Consider the following 16,648-nt stretch of genomic DNA (forward strand, 5'->3'; position numbering starts at 1 on the left):
CTTACAATAGTTTTCAGATTCTGGCAGAGACCTGCTTGCATAAAGCTAGCTGGTTCAAACTCAGCACAGCTAGTAACAGCAGAAGGATGGTAAAGTGGGCTGGCAGAACACCAGAAAATGTTTTGAAGTTTTTATGATACAATCTTTTATGACTAGAAATGCATCTGTAGATACTTTCACATGTCATTTTGCACAAAAACCTTTACAACTAAACATATTACCACCAAATCATATTTTGCACAAGAAGAGGTGCATTCAGATAAATACTGCATTGGGAAACAGCCTTGCAGAGCCCAGCACAGCAGTGCTGTGGTAGGAGCAGGGGGCATCCACACCAGAAGCCAGGGGTGTGGTTGACTCAGGAATAGCTCACACTTTCCATCACCATCACCAGACATATCTGAACTGTCCTTTTTCAGGGTGGTAAGGTGCATGTCCAGGAACCCACCTGCCCCTCCGCAAACACGTGGTGAGAACACACACAGCTCTGCAGGTCTGGTGACAAACCACTGCCACTCCAGCAGGTCCAACACCTCCCCTTACCAACCACCTCTTTTAACACCTGCTCAGGAAGAGCCTTCTTTAAAGGCCACCACAAGCAGCATGACTTTATGTAACAGAAAGATTTTGCCTCTTTGCTGTCCCTCCTCTCCTCTTCCACAAGGCAGAGTGGTGCAGGAAATGTCAGAGGTCATCTTCTAGACAAAAAGTGACAATTTCAGACCTTTTCAAAGATACTGCTTCAGGCTGTCAGATGACAACACTGCTCTGTCCTTGCTTTCAGATCTCTTCTTGAGGCCACGTGTGTCAAGGATAATTCTGTTAAATAATAGTTACAATCCTAAATTTAAAAGCAGCAGCCTTGGGACATGCTTATAATAGCAATCCTTCACTTTCTCCCTTCCTCTTTCCTTTGCTCAAACCTCAGAGAAATTATGTCAATTAAAAATCTGCATTAAGCCATACTATAATAAATGACAACAGATTTTCTAGAATACCACTATACTTGTGAGAATAAACATTTCTCCACTATTAATAGGAGAAAAAATGCGTATCTATCCAGCAGGAAAATTCACGGATATTAATCTACACTGTAGGTCCAGCTTTAAAAATACAAAAATTGGCAATGGCAGTCAATGTGTGAGCATTTTCAACCAAAAGATGAGCCTGGTGTCAGATCTCAGCTGAAAGGCAGCAAGTCAGAGCCCTGTGGCACTGGTCTCAGGCCATGGATGGCAGTGATATGCTGGATAGCAGGAGCTGTGTCCACTGCTTGACCTCATTGCAGGGTGACTTAGGAGCTCTCCCAGGATGGGGCTCAGACTTTCTGACCATGGGGCTTTCCCAAGAATCAAGACTACATTAAACCAATCATTTGTCCCCAGTATATTTTCTAATTTACCAATTGAAATTTTCTGGTAATTTTGTCTATTATACAAGAAAGACTTCTTCTGCCCTGACATCATATCCGAGATCTGCAAGCTCAGCTTTAGATATTAACGTACAAATTCTCAGAGATTTCAGGAGGCTAAATCCTATGCTTTGTTAAAGCTTATTTTCTCATGCAATCACATCAGAATCTTTTCATTTGCTTAATCTTAATCAGGGCACACCAGACAAGACGGCTTTTTCTTTTCTTTTTTTTTTTTTTTTTTAAATAAACTGAACTTGTAATTAGGTGGCCTGAATCAAAGGGCCTAAAGATATAGTATTATAACAACATTATAATTGCTCAAGTCACTACCAACATTGTCCTTCCTTTTGCCATCCTTTTTGGCCTTGCACATCTATGCTCCTTCTCTTGCATAAGAAATGCAGTGCCCATTGATTCCCAAACCAAGTCAGTCCAGGAAACACAAACTTTTGCAGGTGGCATTGTTTTGAGGATCATTTTTGTCTTGTCTGATTCCCCAAGACAGATTGTCATGAGTATCAGAGTTACCAAGAGGGAAAGGCAGAAACAGCTCCAGACTGGATCAGTCCAGCCACAACAGTCACCAAGTGTGTGATGCTACAAGATGTTCTAGATGTAATCACTTGCCTTTAGTTTTTCCCCATGAATTGACACCTCAATCAAATTGTATCATAAACCACTGATTCCCCTATTGCTCATCAACTCCTAGCTAGTAAGGCAGGAAGATAACCCAGACAGTGACACTACCTTCTAATAATATTGATTATTGTGGGCCAATGAACATCAGATGGGTTGTTGAGCTGTTTTTATTTTTACAGAAATTTCCTCCCATTCTGCTAACTACTCAGGTACATTTATCTAATGGCTTCCTAGGAAATTACAATGTGTGCATTCCACAAGCCAAGCAGACCAAAAAAAACCCAAACAACAAACCCAACAAAACTGCCAAACTGCCAAACAAACAAACAATAAACCAAAAAGCACTGCTCTGCCTAAACTTAAGGAAATATTCCAATAGGAAAAACCCTACCAGAATTTACTGAGTAGGAGTTCAAATTAATCTTGTTTGGCTAATCAAAGCATTCTTTAGAACTCTTCCAGAAAGCCTCCATTTAGACAAAACCACTGAGCTAGTGAGTAAATTTACTCCTAAGAAAACACACCTTTAGGACATCTTTGCTTAGATATTTGGAGATTTATGGACAAACCTGCAAGCAAAAGGCAGCTCCAAAAGCAGTCAGTGAGCCCTCTAGTGTTACAAAAGAAATGAGTCATTCCAACAAGACACAACCGTGAATGGCTCTTCGAAAAAAAATTATTAGCACTCAGCATTCCTGTGTTACTGGGCAAAGAGCCTGCAGATACAGCAGCCAGAGAGCCCTGCCTTAATCAGCACTGCCTTGCTACACAAGCGACTTGGGGCACCCATGTCCAGGATTCAATACATCAGAAACACTCTACATTCTTCCCCCCATGGAAATTACAAAACCATATTAAGTTTCCCACTACATTAAATAGCTTCATTTTCTATGTAAGAAGGAAAAGGTACTAAAATATTGGGGAGCAATTTTAATAGATCCAGATCACCCAGGTAAGTCTTTGCTTAGGCAAAACTCCTAGCACTGGTATTTGGGAATTAATTTTAACAGGTTTTTTTTTGTTTGTTTGGTTGGTTGGTTTTTTTTTGGTTTTTTTTGAGAAGTCCTTATGTCTTTGGAGTCTTCACCTTTTTGTTTGCATGGGATATCACCAAATCATTATCTCCTGGTTTGTTTGCATTACTGATGCTGTTGAAAAGAAATTCCCAATGAGGTTGACTCCAACAGCTTTTGACTAGATGATTCCTGACACTCTCAAACTCCACTACAGTATAACTAATATTTTAAATAATTCTGTATTAGTCTTCCAGGATGTTAATAGGCATCCATTAGTCCTTCTAGTTTTACTACATATTAAAAAAAAAATATCACAGAATGGTTGAGATTGGAAAGGAGAGATAATCTGGAGATCAACCACTTCCAGTACCCATGCTGAAGCAGGTTTATCCACAGCAGGTTGCACAAGATTTTGTCCAGGCAGGTTTTAAGTTTCTCTGGAAGAAAACTCAAGGAGAATCCACAACCAGCAGCTTGTTCCAGTGCTCTGACACCCTCATGGTAGAGATGTTTTTTCCTCACAATTTAGGTAGAACTTCCTGTGTTTCAGTTTGTGCCCATTGCCACTTATCTTGTTGCTGAGCACCGCTGAAAAGTCTGACCTTAAGATACTTGTATGCATTGACAAAATGCCATCTCAGCTGTCTCTTGTTCAGGTTCAACAGGCCCTTAGCCTTTCCTCATACCAGAGAGATGCTCCAGTCTCCTCATCATCTTCACAGCCCTTTGCTAGACACTCTCCAGTAACTCCTTGTCTTTTGTGACCTGGGGAACCCAGAAAGGTTCATTGAATCTCTAACTCTACTGGAGGCTGACAGCTCCTTGTTCTGTGAAAGCAGAAAGAAAAACCTATCCTATAGCCATAATATTGGCCATCTAAAAGATGATGATAATGCTCTCCTATTTGTTGGTATTTTAGTTACTGTCATCCTTCAAAGTATTCCAACACAACACCTAGAGAGAAGATAAAACTCACTCGAAATTTGCAAAACACGGTTCTATTGAAACGTTGACAGAAAACAACAGTGATGCTGAATCAGCACAGTAATAGTGGTGATTAGATGGAAACTATTGCAGTAACAGGTGGAGTGAAAATAATAACTTAATAAGGTTTATTTTTAGCAGTTGCATGTAAGTGGGGGAGATGCCAAAGAGGACGTCAGGAAAAGAATTAAAGCACCTTTTAGAACTGGGATATTAGAGGAGAAAAAGGATTAATTGCATAAAATAGTATCACCCTGACCTTCAACAGAGCCATTTAAATCTTGCCAAGATAGAGGAGGAAGGCAGAAGACTAAGGTACTGAAATTTCAAGAAATTAAGAGACAAAAAAAGCCCAAACAACCTCCTCCCAAATCAAACCTACACCCGCAACAAAGCCCTGAAGAAAATAGAGCAATTTATCTAGTTTCTATTAACTCCCACCCATAGCTTAATCTTTTCTTTCTCAATTTGCACTGATCCTTCTACACATTTAAGTTATTCTCACCTTTTAAACTCCTTACCAGAACTACACATTCACTCAGACTAGTCTCCCTGCACCTTCTCTCCTTGCTGCTGTAACCAAAACATCATTTTTCCACAGTATCAGCAAGTGTAAGGAAATCCCTAGAATTAGTAAGAAATCTCAACAGGCATTCCACTTGAACTTTCCTCCTGCACAAAATAACTTGCATGGCTGAGGACTCTTCTGGGTCTGGTTGGGATGGAGTTAGCATCCATCACAGCAGCCCATATGGCATTTTGAATTGGTGCCTGAAACAATGTTGATAACACAACAGCGTTTTGGCTGCTGCTGCTGCACAGCACTTGTAAAACAGCAAGGCTTTCTCTTTTTCCAGCTCCTGCCCCTTTTCTACTCCCCCTGAGAGGGAAAATGGAGGAGGTGGCTATAAGGTTGAGAGGGGGGACAGCTGGGAGAGCTGACTTCAGTTGGTCAAAGGGTTATTTCCTACCATGTTAACATCATGCTCAGCAACAAAAACTGGGGCGGAAGAAGAAAGAGCAGTTTTCCAAGGCGACTGCTGTTCAGCAACTGGGCATCAGTCTGATTGCTGCCTTTGCATAATCTGTCCCTGTCCCCTCCTTCTTCCACCTAATAGATGGTATTTATCTTGACCCACCAGTTCTGTGGCTTTCATTCTCCCTGTTCCCTTCTGCAGCCCACCTGGGCCAACAGCTGTGTGGGTGCTTGGCTGCTGGCCCTGGTGAACCCACCACAGTGTCTCACAGGGCAGGAAGTTTGTGACCACAACACAACCTTCTGGTTTCTTTGCTCTGATGAAATATTGCATCAGCATTAGCAAAACCTCAAGTTTTAGAAAGCCTTATATTCTTTCTGCTCCCATTACTGTTAGCCAACAAACTAACTAGGACTCAGTGAATCAGGATCACAGAAGGGTTGAGGTTGGCAGGACTCTAAGTCATTTTGCCCAAAGCCCATTGAAAGACCTGTTCTCAACTGCTTTCACAGTCACTGAGTACCAACCAAACTGCAGCACAGCTGAAAAAAATCATAAGCATTTATTATTAGCAAATGCAATACTACCTTTGAAAGTATTGCCACCAATTAAGATTTCTCAGCTGATATACTATCACTTTCCAAAAGCTATGCTGTATATATGAAAGCTTTATTTAATATGCTCTTATTGAATCTACTGATTACCAGTGAGCAATTTTTGGAAATACACAGCCTTTGTTTTTTTAGCTATCAAAAGTACTACATTTGTGTTTCATCATCTTCACAATGGTATTTAGTGTAACACTGCACTTTAAAGAAATAGAAGTTATTAATTGAGTTTATTGAGCTTCTCTTGAATAATATGCATCTAGAAAATATGAAGTAATAGGTGAATTTTCTCTTTATCTCAATACATAAAACTTTTCCTACGATTAGTAAGCACAACTACCTGGCAAATTCATTTAAGACTTGCCATTGTTTCTGAGCATGATCTTTGTTATCTTTGTCAATATTCATTATTATTGCTTTGGTAGTGCTTTAAGCCTTTTATTTCAATCTTTTCTTGCAGTTCTGCATGCAATGCTAACACGTTCCCATGTCTTTTCCATCTGGAAATATTTTGATCACTAAAAACTACCTTGACCTTTTTTTTTTTTTCCCAAGTGGTTTTTATCAGTATTCACAGTGTGTTCAGACTTGCTCTACAGTGGAAATTCTAGGTAAAGATGTAATGTGTTCTACTGTGGTTACTTCTTTACCAATTAGTTCACAACCTTATCTAAGCAGACATGCAGATCTGACTAACAGTGATAATGTCTTCTTTGGGCTCTCTCAGTTACTCTGTCTACTGTTATGCTGGACTGCTGACAGAATTCACTATAAGCAACTTTTCATAAAACAAAACCTAGAAATTACCTTTTTAACTGAACATCAAGATTCACTAGAAAACTAGTAAAAAAAGGTTTATAATCGAGATCATTGTTTTCTGTAGGTAGAATTGTGTCTCAGGTTTATTTTCAATCAAAAATTAGCAATTATATCTCTCTAAATTTTATTTTAAGCTCTTTATTTTCTGGTACTATTTCTTACTTCAGAAACAGAGCTGAAGAAATAATGTCAAATGTATAAAGGTTCATCTCAGTTGATACTGTTTATTTATTTTCTCTTGAATCTGACAGACAAAGATACAAATGATGGACTCCCTTTCTCTATTGGCAACAGAAATCTGTTTTTCTCCTCCAAGACATAAAATAAATCCTGTCACTATGAACCTTCATATAAATAATCACTTCTTATCTGTCAGCAGGAAGATTATTGCAAATCAGGAGTTTGACGGATTTTTGGTGTTCATAAGCTCATTTCCTAATGGCATCATCCTGAGTTAAAAGCAAACCACACAGTGTCAGTGTTTGTGTAGCAGTCACTGCCAAGGTGTCACCATTTCTAATTTAGCAGGTGGATGCTCTGGAGCTCTGGCAGGCTGGAGGAGTTCCCATGAGTGCTTCCTGATGGGACTTCCACCCAGCCAAGAAAAGCCACAAAGGAAACTTTAGTATTAATTAATGGGCCAGTAACAAGGATTCCCAGTTGCTGTTTTCCATGAAGCAGTTTACATGGCTTTGAGGAACATTTAGGTGCTCACAGCTTCCTTGTGCATTGTGATAGAAATTAAGGACTCCTAACAACCCACAGGTACATCCAGCAGTGCTGCCCACAGTGTAGGGCACTGCCAGACACAGAGTGGGGGAAATACCTGAAATACCTCTTACCATGACAACAGAACTAAGGTAGCCAAACTGATTTACATGAATTTTCTATAATATTAAGCATGCATATCATATAATGGAATACTTCATATGGTTCTGTATTTAATGATCTACATTAAAGGGGTATGCAAGCAAAATCCTACTACTCCTCAGCATTTTAATATCTCACAAACAATTCATTTCTCGCCCACAAAGACAAATTAAAATAAAAAAGTCTAGCATTTGCATAGAAAAAAGGAAGTAAGAGAAAATAAAAATCTTAAGGCCTATTCCGAGAATTAATTCATCATTTATATTGCAAAGAACTTCAAACCCCTCAAATGGAAAGCCTGACAGAAATGCTAAGTATTATTCCCTCATGTGTTAAGTTACAGATAAGCTTCTATTCTTATATTTTCTATTCCTCACAGTAGCTTGTAAGCCTCCTTAGGACTGTATTAAACTATCCAACTAATATTCATCATATGCCGTTCTGGGCATCATTTATTAACCAGGGACACACTCTGCACAGTGCTTCATTCTCTTACTCATTTTAAAAAGAATCAATTATCCTATTAATTCTGTAACAAGAATTCTAATTAAAAGGTAACTAAAGAGAACAGGAAATTTGCAGGTAAGGTATTTTCTACTTATTCTATTATTGCATATTTTATTTAATGCACAAGTACACAAGAAAAAAGAGACAATTTCATGTAAGAAATAACTAATAAGAACAGCAGCCCTTATGCTTTGATGTCTGCCTAAAAAAATTAATTTGAAAATTATTGTATGACATATGAAACTAGTCCATGATAACAAGCCACGTTTTACTCATTTGTCAAACATACCTCTCTTTGTTAAGAGTAATGTACTGCTAAAATTATGAATTTACTGGAAAAGCAGGAGACACCAGAATGTTTTACTATTAGTTGCTGAGAGCTGGGCTACAGTGCATTAACTATTGAATTGTTCATTTTAGTAGAAGGCACAAGAGTGATAAGGCAGAGAAACCTGAAGGAAGATCTCCAGGAAGGAAGAGTTTACCTGCATACTTTGTATATCAATATCATTCAGCCAGTATATTATATTAGCCAGTATCTACAGCCTGCTTCTCACCTGGCCATCTGACCAGTACAGCTACAAGAAAAAACAAACTATTTGGTGCAGCACAGAAATATCCTGAGACCCTTCCCTTGACTAATCTTAATCAAAACCTAAGAAGGCAAGAAAAATGTATGGCCTTTCCACAAAGAGCAGTGTCCTTGCACTTTCTGTAACCAAAAGTCAGTCTAGCCAAATGAAATTATAGGATTTGAGTATGTTCTGTAGTCATTTAAATAGTTTCCCTGAAAATATCTGTCTTGAAAGCACCAATTACGATATTGTTGAACTCCTTCCTCCAACCCTCAGTCACTAGTGGGTGAGTCAATCACACATTCCCACTAACTACAGGACTAAGTGGAAAGTGAAAAGAAAATGTAGTACTGAGGTGCAGTATCATGAATTTAAGCACAATTTAGGTTAATAACTGAAAATGCTCCTTTTCAACTTATTCCACTTGTCATTTATGTCTGTATACATAAACAAGATGGAAATCTGGAGCTGTCCAAGTCACCCAGTTCCAAACAAAAGAGCAGTCTAAAGAACAAGCCATACAGCCTCTACCTTACAACTTAGCAACTGTTACCAAGATCTGCTTTTCAGAAAAAAAAAAAAAAAAAATAAGCCTACAGCCTGTCACTCAAAACCACTGCATTTCTCCAAGGCTGCCTTCTTCAATACTTAAACATAAAAAGTCATAAGGGGCATAAAACATAAAGGGCTCTTTAATGGATACACGGAAAAGGTATTTTCTTACCACTAGCACAAGAGATAGATGATGTTTATTCAGACAACCCATTATTTCAGCAGTTTGCATACTTATTTTTTTCTTAAATCTCTGTGGTGAATAAATCAGTGATGCTCTATTGTTCTGTTTTTTTTGTCTAAGGAGAGTTACTGTTAGCTGTTTTTTTAAGAACTAGATCACACGGATGTTTGTGTTAATGAAACACCCGTTAAAAGAGAAACATATCACATCATAAGGTAATGTGGAAGAACTCAGGTCATTGTTCATTACTGACAATAATCAGAAAGAAAGCTCAAATATTTCCACTTAAAACAGAAAAACATTGAAGAGTTGTATAAAAAATTGCAGAATTGGTAGCAGCCTCTGAACTTCATGCACAATTTGAATAATGTATTAAAAGGAAAGGAAAAAAGAAAGCAATTTGTGGAAATACTACTATTATGAAGAATAATGGTATGCATAGACTCATCCCACTCAGTGTCAACTTTTTTTCTTGGTCTACTTATGACTTGCAATGGTTTCCAAGAACTCCCAAGCTAAACAGCATGAACAGTTCAGCTTCTGCACCTGCATGATACAATCATGCTTTTGTTCTCTTTTTCCTACTATACTTTAAGAAATTATTTGGTAAGGTTTTCTTTTAATTAGATCATAAAGTATTCATGGCAAGGACTTGTTTTTAGGTACCTGGCACTCCATAGCCATGCTGCTTTTGAAGTTCCCAATCTCAGCAGAGGCAACACAAATTAAAAAAAATAAGCAGTACAATAATAAGCAATAAGTAATAATACAACACAGTCACAGGAAGTGATTAGCACCAAGGTGATTCAAGTGGCTGTTTCAGAGCATGATTAACATACATGATTAACAAAAGTGAAGTAAGATACCATCACACATTTTGAACCTCAATCTCCCCTTATATGCTCTTAAGTTTCATTCTGCTGCTAAAGTCAGTAACAAAGTTTTCACCACCTTGCTAAATGGAAGTTGTCTATCCAGCATGTCTTTTAAGACAGGAACAGCGACTAAAAGAGCAACAACCTTCCTGAAGTTTCTCCCCCCTGGCAAAATTAGTCTACATTTATCCCACAATCCCGCTTTCCTACCAGGGAACTGGAAGTAACAAGACAATATCCTTGATGCTAAGAAGTTTTACTGGTGAGATGAATGCCAGACTGGCATTGAAAGGCAAATTTTCAGATGTATTTTCTAAGACCAATGTTTCTTTAATTATATTTTCTTTTATTTACTTGTATTTGATTGAAGCAAGTATTTTTAAAAGTTTTTTTAACTGTCGTTTTTTTCTTAAGAAAAAAAATGGAACAGTGAGCCATGCATGATTAGGATATTTGGAGCCATTACCAACTTAAGTTAAATGGCTAATAACAGTAAGTAAAAACACAAACAAGCTACAAAAGCTACTGGAGTTTCCCAGTTAAAGAGAAACAGAGAGCTTGATGCTGCCCCTGAATTCATGAAGTGCAGGGCACTTTGAGCTTTCAAAAATGCTGGGTACTGGCAATAAAAACTTCACCCATCCTCATGCCATCAGCTTTGAAAAAAGGCCAGATCTACCTTTCCCCTCCCCTCTTCTCTCCCCAGCACCCAGTTAGAGAAGCTGAAGTACTTCACTGCTAAAGCTCATTATTGTGACCATGGTGGAACTGCACTTTCCTAAGTCTGTTCACTCAGGAGTATTTCCATAGATTAATCAGATATGCAGTTGCTGCATGGATCAAGGGCTAAGTCTGCATCATTACCACTGCTGTCAGAGAAGGCTCTTCAGCCTAATATCCTGGAATTAGGGCAAAAGGAAGGGACTGTTTCCCAGCAGCTGAAAACCAGCTACACGTGGGTCAAAATCAGGTGGCAGCTGAAGAATGTGATGCAGTGCAACCTTACCAAGCTTCAAGCAACCACTTGGGGTGGGGAAGGAGATCCAATCTGGGAGCCAGGGCTGCTGTTGGCAGAGGCTAAAACAGGCTGGAGAACAGGCCAACAAGAACTTCATGAAGTTTAGCAGGGCTCAGATGGTGCACAAGGACAAGGGCCAGGGAGGCAGAGTTGGGGGCTGCCCATGGTGGCTGTGCCAGCTCTGCTCTGGGGGATTCCAGCACTGTGGAGGTACAGACCTAAGCAGCCCTGTCTGACCTTGGATCAGGACCTTCTCATAGCTCCAGACCAAGTTATCCTGCAATCCCACCAAATTCAGTATGCATTGCACACATTTATGCACATCTTACAGGGCAAGGAAATTGACTTGCTTTTCCCGATCAACACGGACACAAGTCAAATTTCAGCCCAAGACTGTGGCTGTTTAAAATATTCCAGATGAAAATCATGAATTGTTAAAGACTCTTCCCAGCCTTCAGAAATATTTCAAGGTATTCTCTATATTGAAAGAAATACATCAGCTATGCAAAACACTGCCAGCTCATTTCTGACAGAAAGTGAGAGATATCTGCTTATGGCACTAGTACAGAGAGATCCAAGAAGAACACTTAAGACAGTCAGACCCTAGCAAAACGTGATGAAGTTCCAGTGTCATCTACAAATTCATGCTTTCTGCCCATTTCACTTTTACATCTACCTATCTTGGTCAGAATTGATCAAACAGCTTTTCTAGGGCTACATTTGATTTCAGAAAACATACTATTTTAAGAAATATTTATTTCTGCAGCCCTAAAACTATCTCCAGGAAACATGGGTTGCATGGTAGCAACTTTTCTAAGATGAAAATTTCTTGCTGCAAATTAATCATCACATCTAGCTGTGCAAACAATGAAATAACCACCAAAACAGGAAATGTGTATCAGCTATTTTCCTTCAGCAGTTTTATCACAGTATTCAAAATGGATATTGTAAGCTGGCTAAACATTACCATTCTTTGTGTGGCTTTTTTTTTTCTCTTGAAACATTTATTTGATTAGGTGGCCTGTGGATCCTGACACAATCAGTGCTGGTCAAGTTCTCCAAATACAAGACACTTGGACTGCTTAATTCCACTACCACAGTATATATGTGATACAAATCAGTGGCTGGATTGGCAAATTAACTTTCCAGTTCACATAAACATATCTGCAAAAAGAGCAATAAGACACTTTCCCCATACCCAACAGGTGAAATGTTCCTACTGGTATCAATATTTCCTCCCGTCAGGCTGGAGTAATGATGGCACCTTGGAAATAATGCCTTTACACTGAAAAGTACAACTATGCCATGGATCCTTTTGTGGAAGGATGATGCTTAAGAAAAAACTCAAAAATCTAAACAAATCTGCTTTTATGTACTAAAATCAATTTAACCCTTAGGTAGTATCCATTCCAGTGCTATACACAGCATATTAGTGCTTTACACAGTATTTTTCTTATATATCCAAATTTTTCTCAGCAATAAGCAGTTATAAATTATATACCAAATCATAGATAGGATGGTTAATAGTTCATCAGCTCCATGTGAATTTGGAAAGAATTGTCACAGGTTTATGGAGAATGCCTGTGATCATGTTTTCATGACAGTCAAAAGAAATCAGATGCTCAGTTGTACAAGCCATTATGAGATAAAAACAGCCATGAAAGATACTAGTGGTCTGTTCCAAACACCTCCTGGCAGAAGAGGATACAAAAGAAAAAGAAAGGATTCAATTAAGAGGCATGGAGGTATTTTCCTCAATAGAAAGGCTGAAAAATAGGCAACAAGATAAAAATCAAGACCTGGAAAAAGCAAGAATTTTTCATTAATGCATTTGTGAAAGATAAAAGGAAAAAATGAAACACACAAACAATTAGGTTTGTTACTGAAAAGGCAAACACTCAAAAATCATTGCCAGGAGATACAATGACAACCTAACAGGATACTGAAGGATTTGTGAGAGCAGATGGTCAGAGAGGCCCAAACTTCATACTGCATTTCCTAAGCTGCTAACAAAAAGTGCATCAAATGCAGTTTTCACAGCACAATTGGAACACAATTTTAGTTTGCACTATCTATAAGACAGATAATGCCATGATGACCTTCAAGCAATGTGGTGTTGTTAGGAGATACCTTCCACCCACACCCAGTAGAGACTTCTTATGGAGTCATAGAATCATTAAGGCTGGAAAAGACCTCTAAGGCCACCAAGTCCAACCATTAACCTAGATGTGCTAAGGCCACCAATAAAATACATCCCTAAGCATCACAACTACGTATCTTTTAAATACCCCCAGGGATGGGGTTTCCCTGGGAAGCCTGTTTCAGTGCTTGACAATCTTTTTGTGACAAAGCTTTTCCTAATACCCAACCTAAACCTCCACTGGTGCAGCTTGAGGCCATTCCCCCTTGTCCTATTGCTTGTTACCTGGGGAAGAGTAACCTCACCTTGCTACAGCCTCCTTTCAGGCAGTTGTAGAGAGTGATAACATCCCCCCGAGCTTCCTTTTCTCCAGACTGAACAACTCCATCTCCCACAATGAGCAAAAATTTTCACTGCCATCTAAACTTATAGTTTCTCAACATATACATCAGCTATCATAAAAAAATATAGAAAGTGCAATGCTTCTCCATAATAGAATGCATTCAACAACTACTTGTAATTTCTGACCCCTCCTAAGAATGAATAGGAAAGCCAGCTACTGAGAGACAGGAAAAATTGTGGATGTGACTTGCTTTCCAAACACTTCTTTTTTTTTTTAAATTCTCTTGTTTTTTTCAGGCAGGTATGTAAAACCACACAAGTCTCACAGAACCTCTGTTGATTCCTCATTTGCTTTTCAAGATTCCTTAAGGAGATCAATTGGAGTACTTAAAGTAAACTACAGTACAGGCAAGACAAAGCCTTGCTCTCCCTCTCAAACTGTTTTGGACAGTTCAGCCCAAAGTTGAAACTTTAGGGGCTTGGAACAAGTTGATCTTTAAGGTTTCTTCCAACCCAAATCATTTTATGAGAATAATCTAAGGAGTTTGCTGCAGCTGTTTTCTAAGATATACTTCAAAGATAAGCACAATTATATGGAAGAAGTGAAAAGAAAACATTCAAATCATTATAATAATTAAAAAAAAATACTTAGGTCACCAAGCTACAAAGTGTCTGGTAGAGTAAAGCCAGGGATCAAGTTTGCTGCTGAAAATCCACAGCCTGTGTTTATAAACAGCTCTCCCCCAACACATGGAAAACAATCAACCAACCAAACATATACAAGCAAAAACCACATCAACTTCACTTGCTGTGGACAGAAAGATGAATCTGACAAGCTCCTTCCAGGCAGGCTGATGGCTGAGGAGCAGAGCAGGCAGGGGCTGAGCCTCCCCAGCAGCCTACTTGACAGGTCCTGTCAGCTTTCATTTCTGGCTTACCGCCTGCCCACGAGCAACTCTTGTAAATTCTGAAGATTCCACTTTTGGGTGAAGCACTTTTTGAAAATAAATATATTGTCTTTTGTCTCATATTTCTTCCCTAAATCTCAAATTTTTCCACCAGGAATGTTCTCTATCCAGCTCTGGTCCCAACCCCTTTTGCAAGTTTATCTTTTTCCAGCTTCCAAATCCCCTAATCTCCAGTGCAAACAGCCGTGGTTGTCCCTGTAGAAAGGCTTCAGGAAACACCCAGCTACACCTACAGTTACATAAACATTGAGGTATGTGTGAACTGCATTACTCTGCAGCCTTTTTGGGGGTGGAGGTGCACAGAAGTGCAGACTGCCAGACTCTGTGGGTGGCAGGGCAGCCCAAAAAAGGCACTGCCAGGCTGGAGGAACCTCTGGCGAGATAAGAGCATCTCCAAGTGTGAGATGCTGCAGATAACAGAGGGGGAGCAGCACAGATGGCTCACCTGCCCTATGGCACCCTGACAAGGCAGCAACAGGACAAAGGGCAGGTAGGTGCTGGAGATAACACAGTGTCAGCTTTTAACAGGATTGGGGCCAGAGAGAAAAGAGAAACCAGCCTGATTAATTGGGAGGCTATGAGGATGATAAATGGGAAGAACTTGGAAAGCAAAGAACAGAAGGGAATGTAAGGAAATACAAATCAGGTGTTCGAAGGCACATTATCAATGTAGTGAGGGGAAACATGGGTGCTCTCCCTCCTGCAGGTAGGGAACAGCTAGAAAGGACCTCCTGAGGTCTTAATATATACTGGATAGAGCAGACCTTTCCCCATGTTTATAGCTCATTAACTGAGCATTTGGGTAATACTAATGCAGCTCTGTGAAAGTTATAAATTCTGTTTGTGCCATTCTGAAACAATAAAAATAACTATACTCAGTACCTTTTCTTGGGTTGTTTTTCCTGTCTCTAAAACAGATTTCTCTCGGTACAAGGCAGGCAACAACCTTTTCAGTTCTCAGAAGATACCCAACACCAAAAATGACCCCTAGATCAGAGTCTAAAATGCATATCTATTACAGTTTCCTAGCCCTAACAAATGCTTATGAATAGTACAAGCAATAAACACTTCCTGTGAGTAATAGAATGCTCAGAGCTTGAGTGTAGGAGACTTTTGGAGCCAGATGTGATGCTTGCATGATTAATAATGCCCAGTAGAGTTTTCTTCCACGAAATTACTTAACTGTTTTCTGAACTTGTTTGAATTTTTTATATTCCCAACATCCTGCAGAAAGAACTCTACAGCTCTGCAACATGACGTGCAAAGAACAGGCTTGTTCTGATTTTATCACCTAGCAGTTTCATTTGATGTGCCTTCTATTCAACAAACAGGAATATTTCTCACAATAGATGTAAATAACACCACTAAGTACACCATAAAAACTGATGTCTTACTCTTACCTCTTTTCCCCAGTTATAGTACTTTCCTAAAAAACATGGACTCTATTTAATCTTAAAATTTTGAAACAAAGTAAGCTTTTATTATGCATTTTGGTAAAGATTGTTGTAGTGGAGAATAGACTTGACTGAAATGTGTGATATACTTCCTTCTAATTATCTACTATTTTTGAATTAGAAGAAGCTAATGTGCTCTAAATCTTAGTGCCTGCATTCTAAAATGGGTGAGCAATTCTGATCTCTGAAATACTTAATTAGATACATCCATAAAAACCTTATATAAAATAGCCCTGTGTTATCATAGTATCCAGTTTCCACACCATGTTCATGGGCAGCAATTTTTGACTCCGAGTGAGGGGCAGGTTATCTGCCTATGATCTCCATACATTTACTCATTTCAGAATCAAGTTACAGAAATCCAGAACTTTTAACTTCTAAGGATTCAAATATGACATTTAGCATGTTAAATTAACGTGCTTTAGAGTTAACAGTTTAGAGCAGCAGAGGCTTCAGTCCTTCTAAGGATATAACATTTCACCAGAGCTACACAAAGTTCCTTTTTGAGTGCATGAGCTATTTAGACAGCTTCTTACAACCTTCTCAAAACAGCAATATGTTTCATTCCTGGAACTTATTCTTTCACAATATCTCTGTTCAAAAAAGAAAGAGGCAGAAATAGTTGTTGGTCTGAGACTACGCTTTAACAAAAACATGAAATATTTACTCTGACATCAAACAATTTGAGACTTCTCAGTTCTTCCAG

General features: G+C 38.9%; 1 protein-coding gene across 1 annotated transcript in view; it reads right to left on the reverse strand.

Annotated features, from left to right (window-relative positions):
- Positions 1-16,648, reverse strand: part of MAN1A1 (mannosidase alpha class 1A member 1) — a 139,510-nt gene that overhangs the window by 103,730 nt on the left and 19,132 nt on the right. The window lies entirely within an intron of this gene.

This window comes from Oenanthe melanoleuca, chromosome 3 (assembly GCF_029582105.1).
Source record: "Oenanthe melanoleuca isolate GR-GAL-2019-014 chromosome 3, OMel1.0, whole genome shotgun sequence".
Classification (NCBI taxonomy): domain Eukaryota; kingdom Metazoa; phylum Chordata; class Aves; order Passeriformes; family Muscicapidae; genus Oenanthe; species Oenanthe melanoleuca.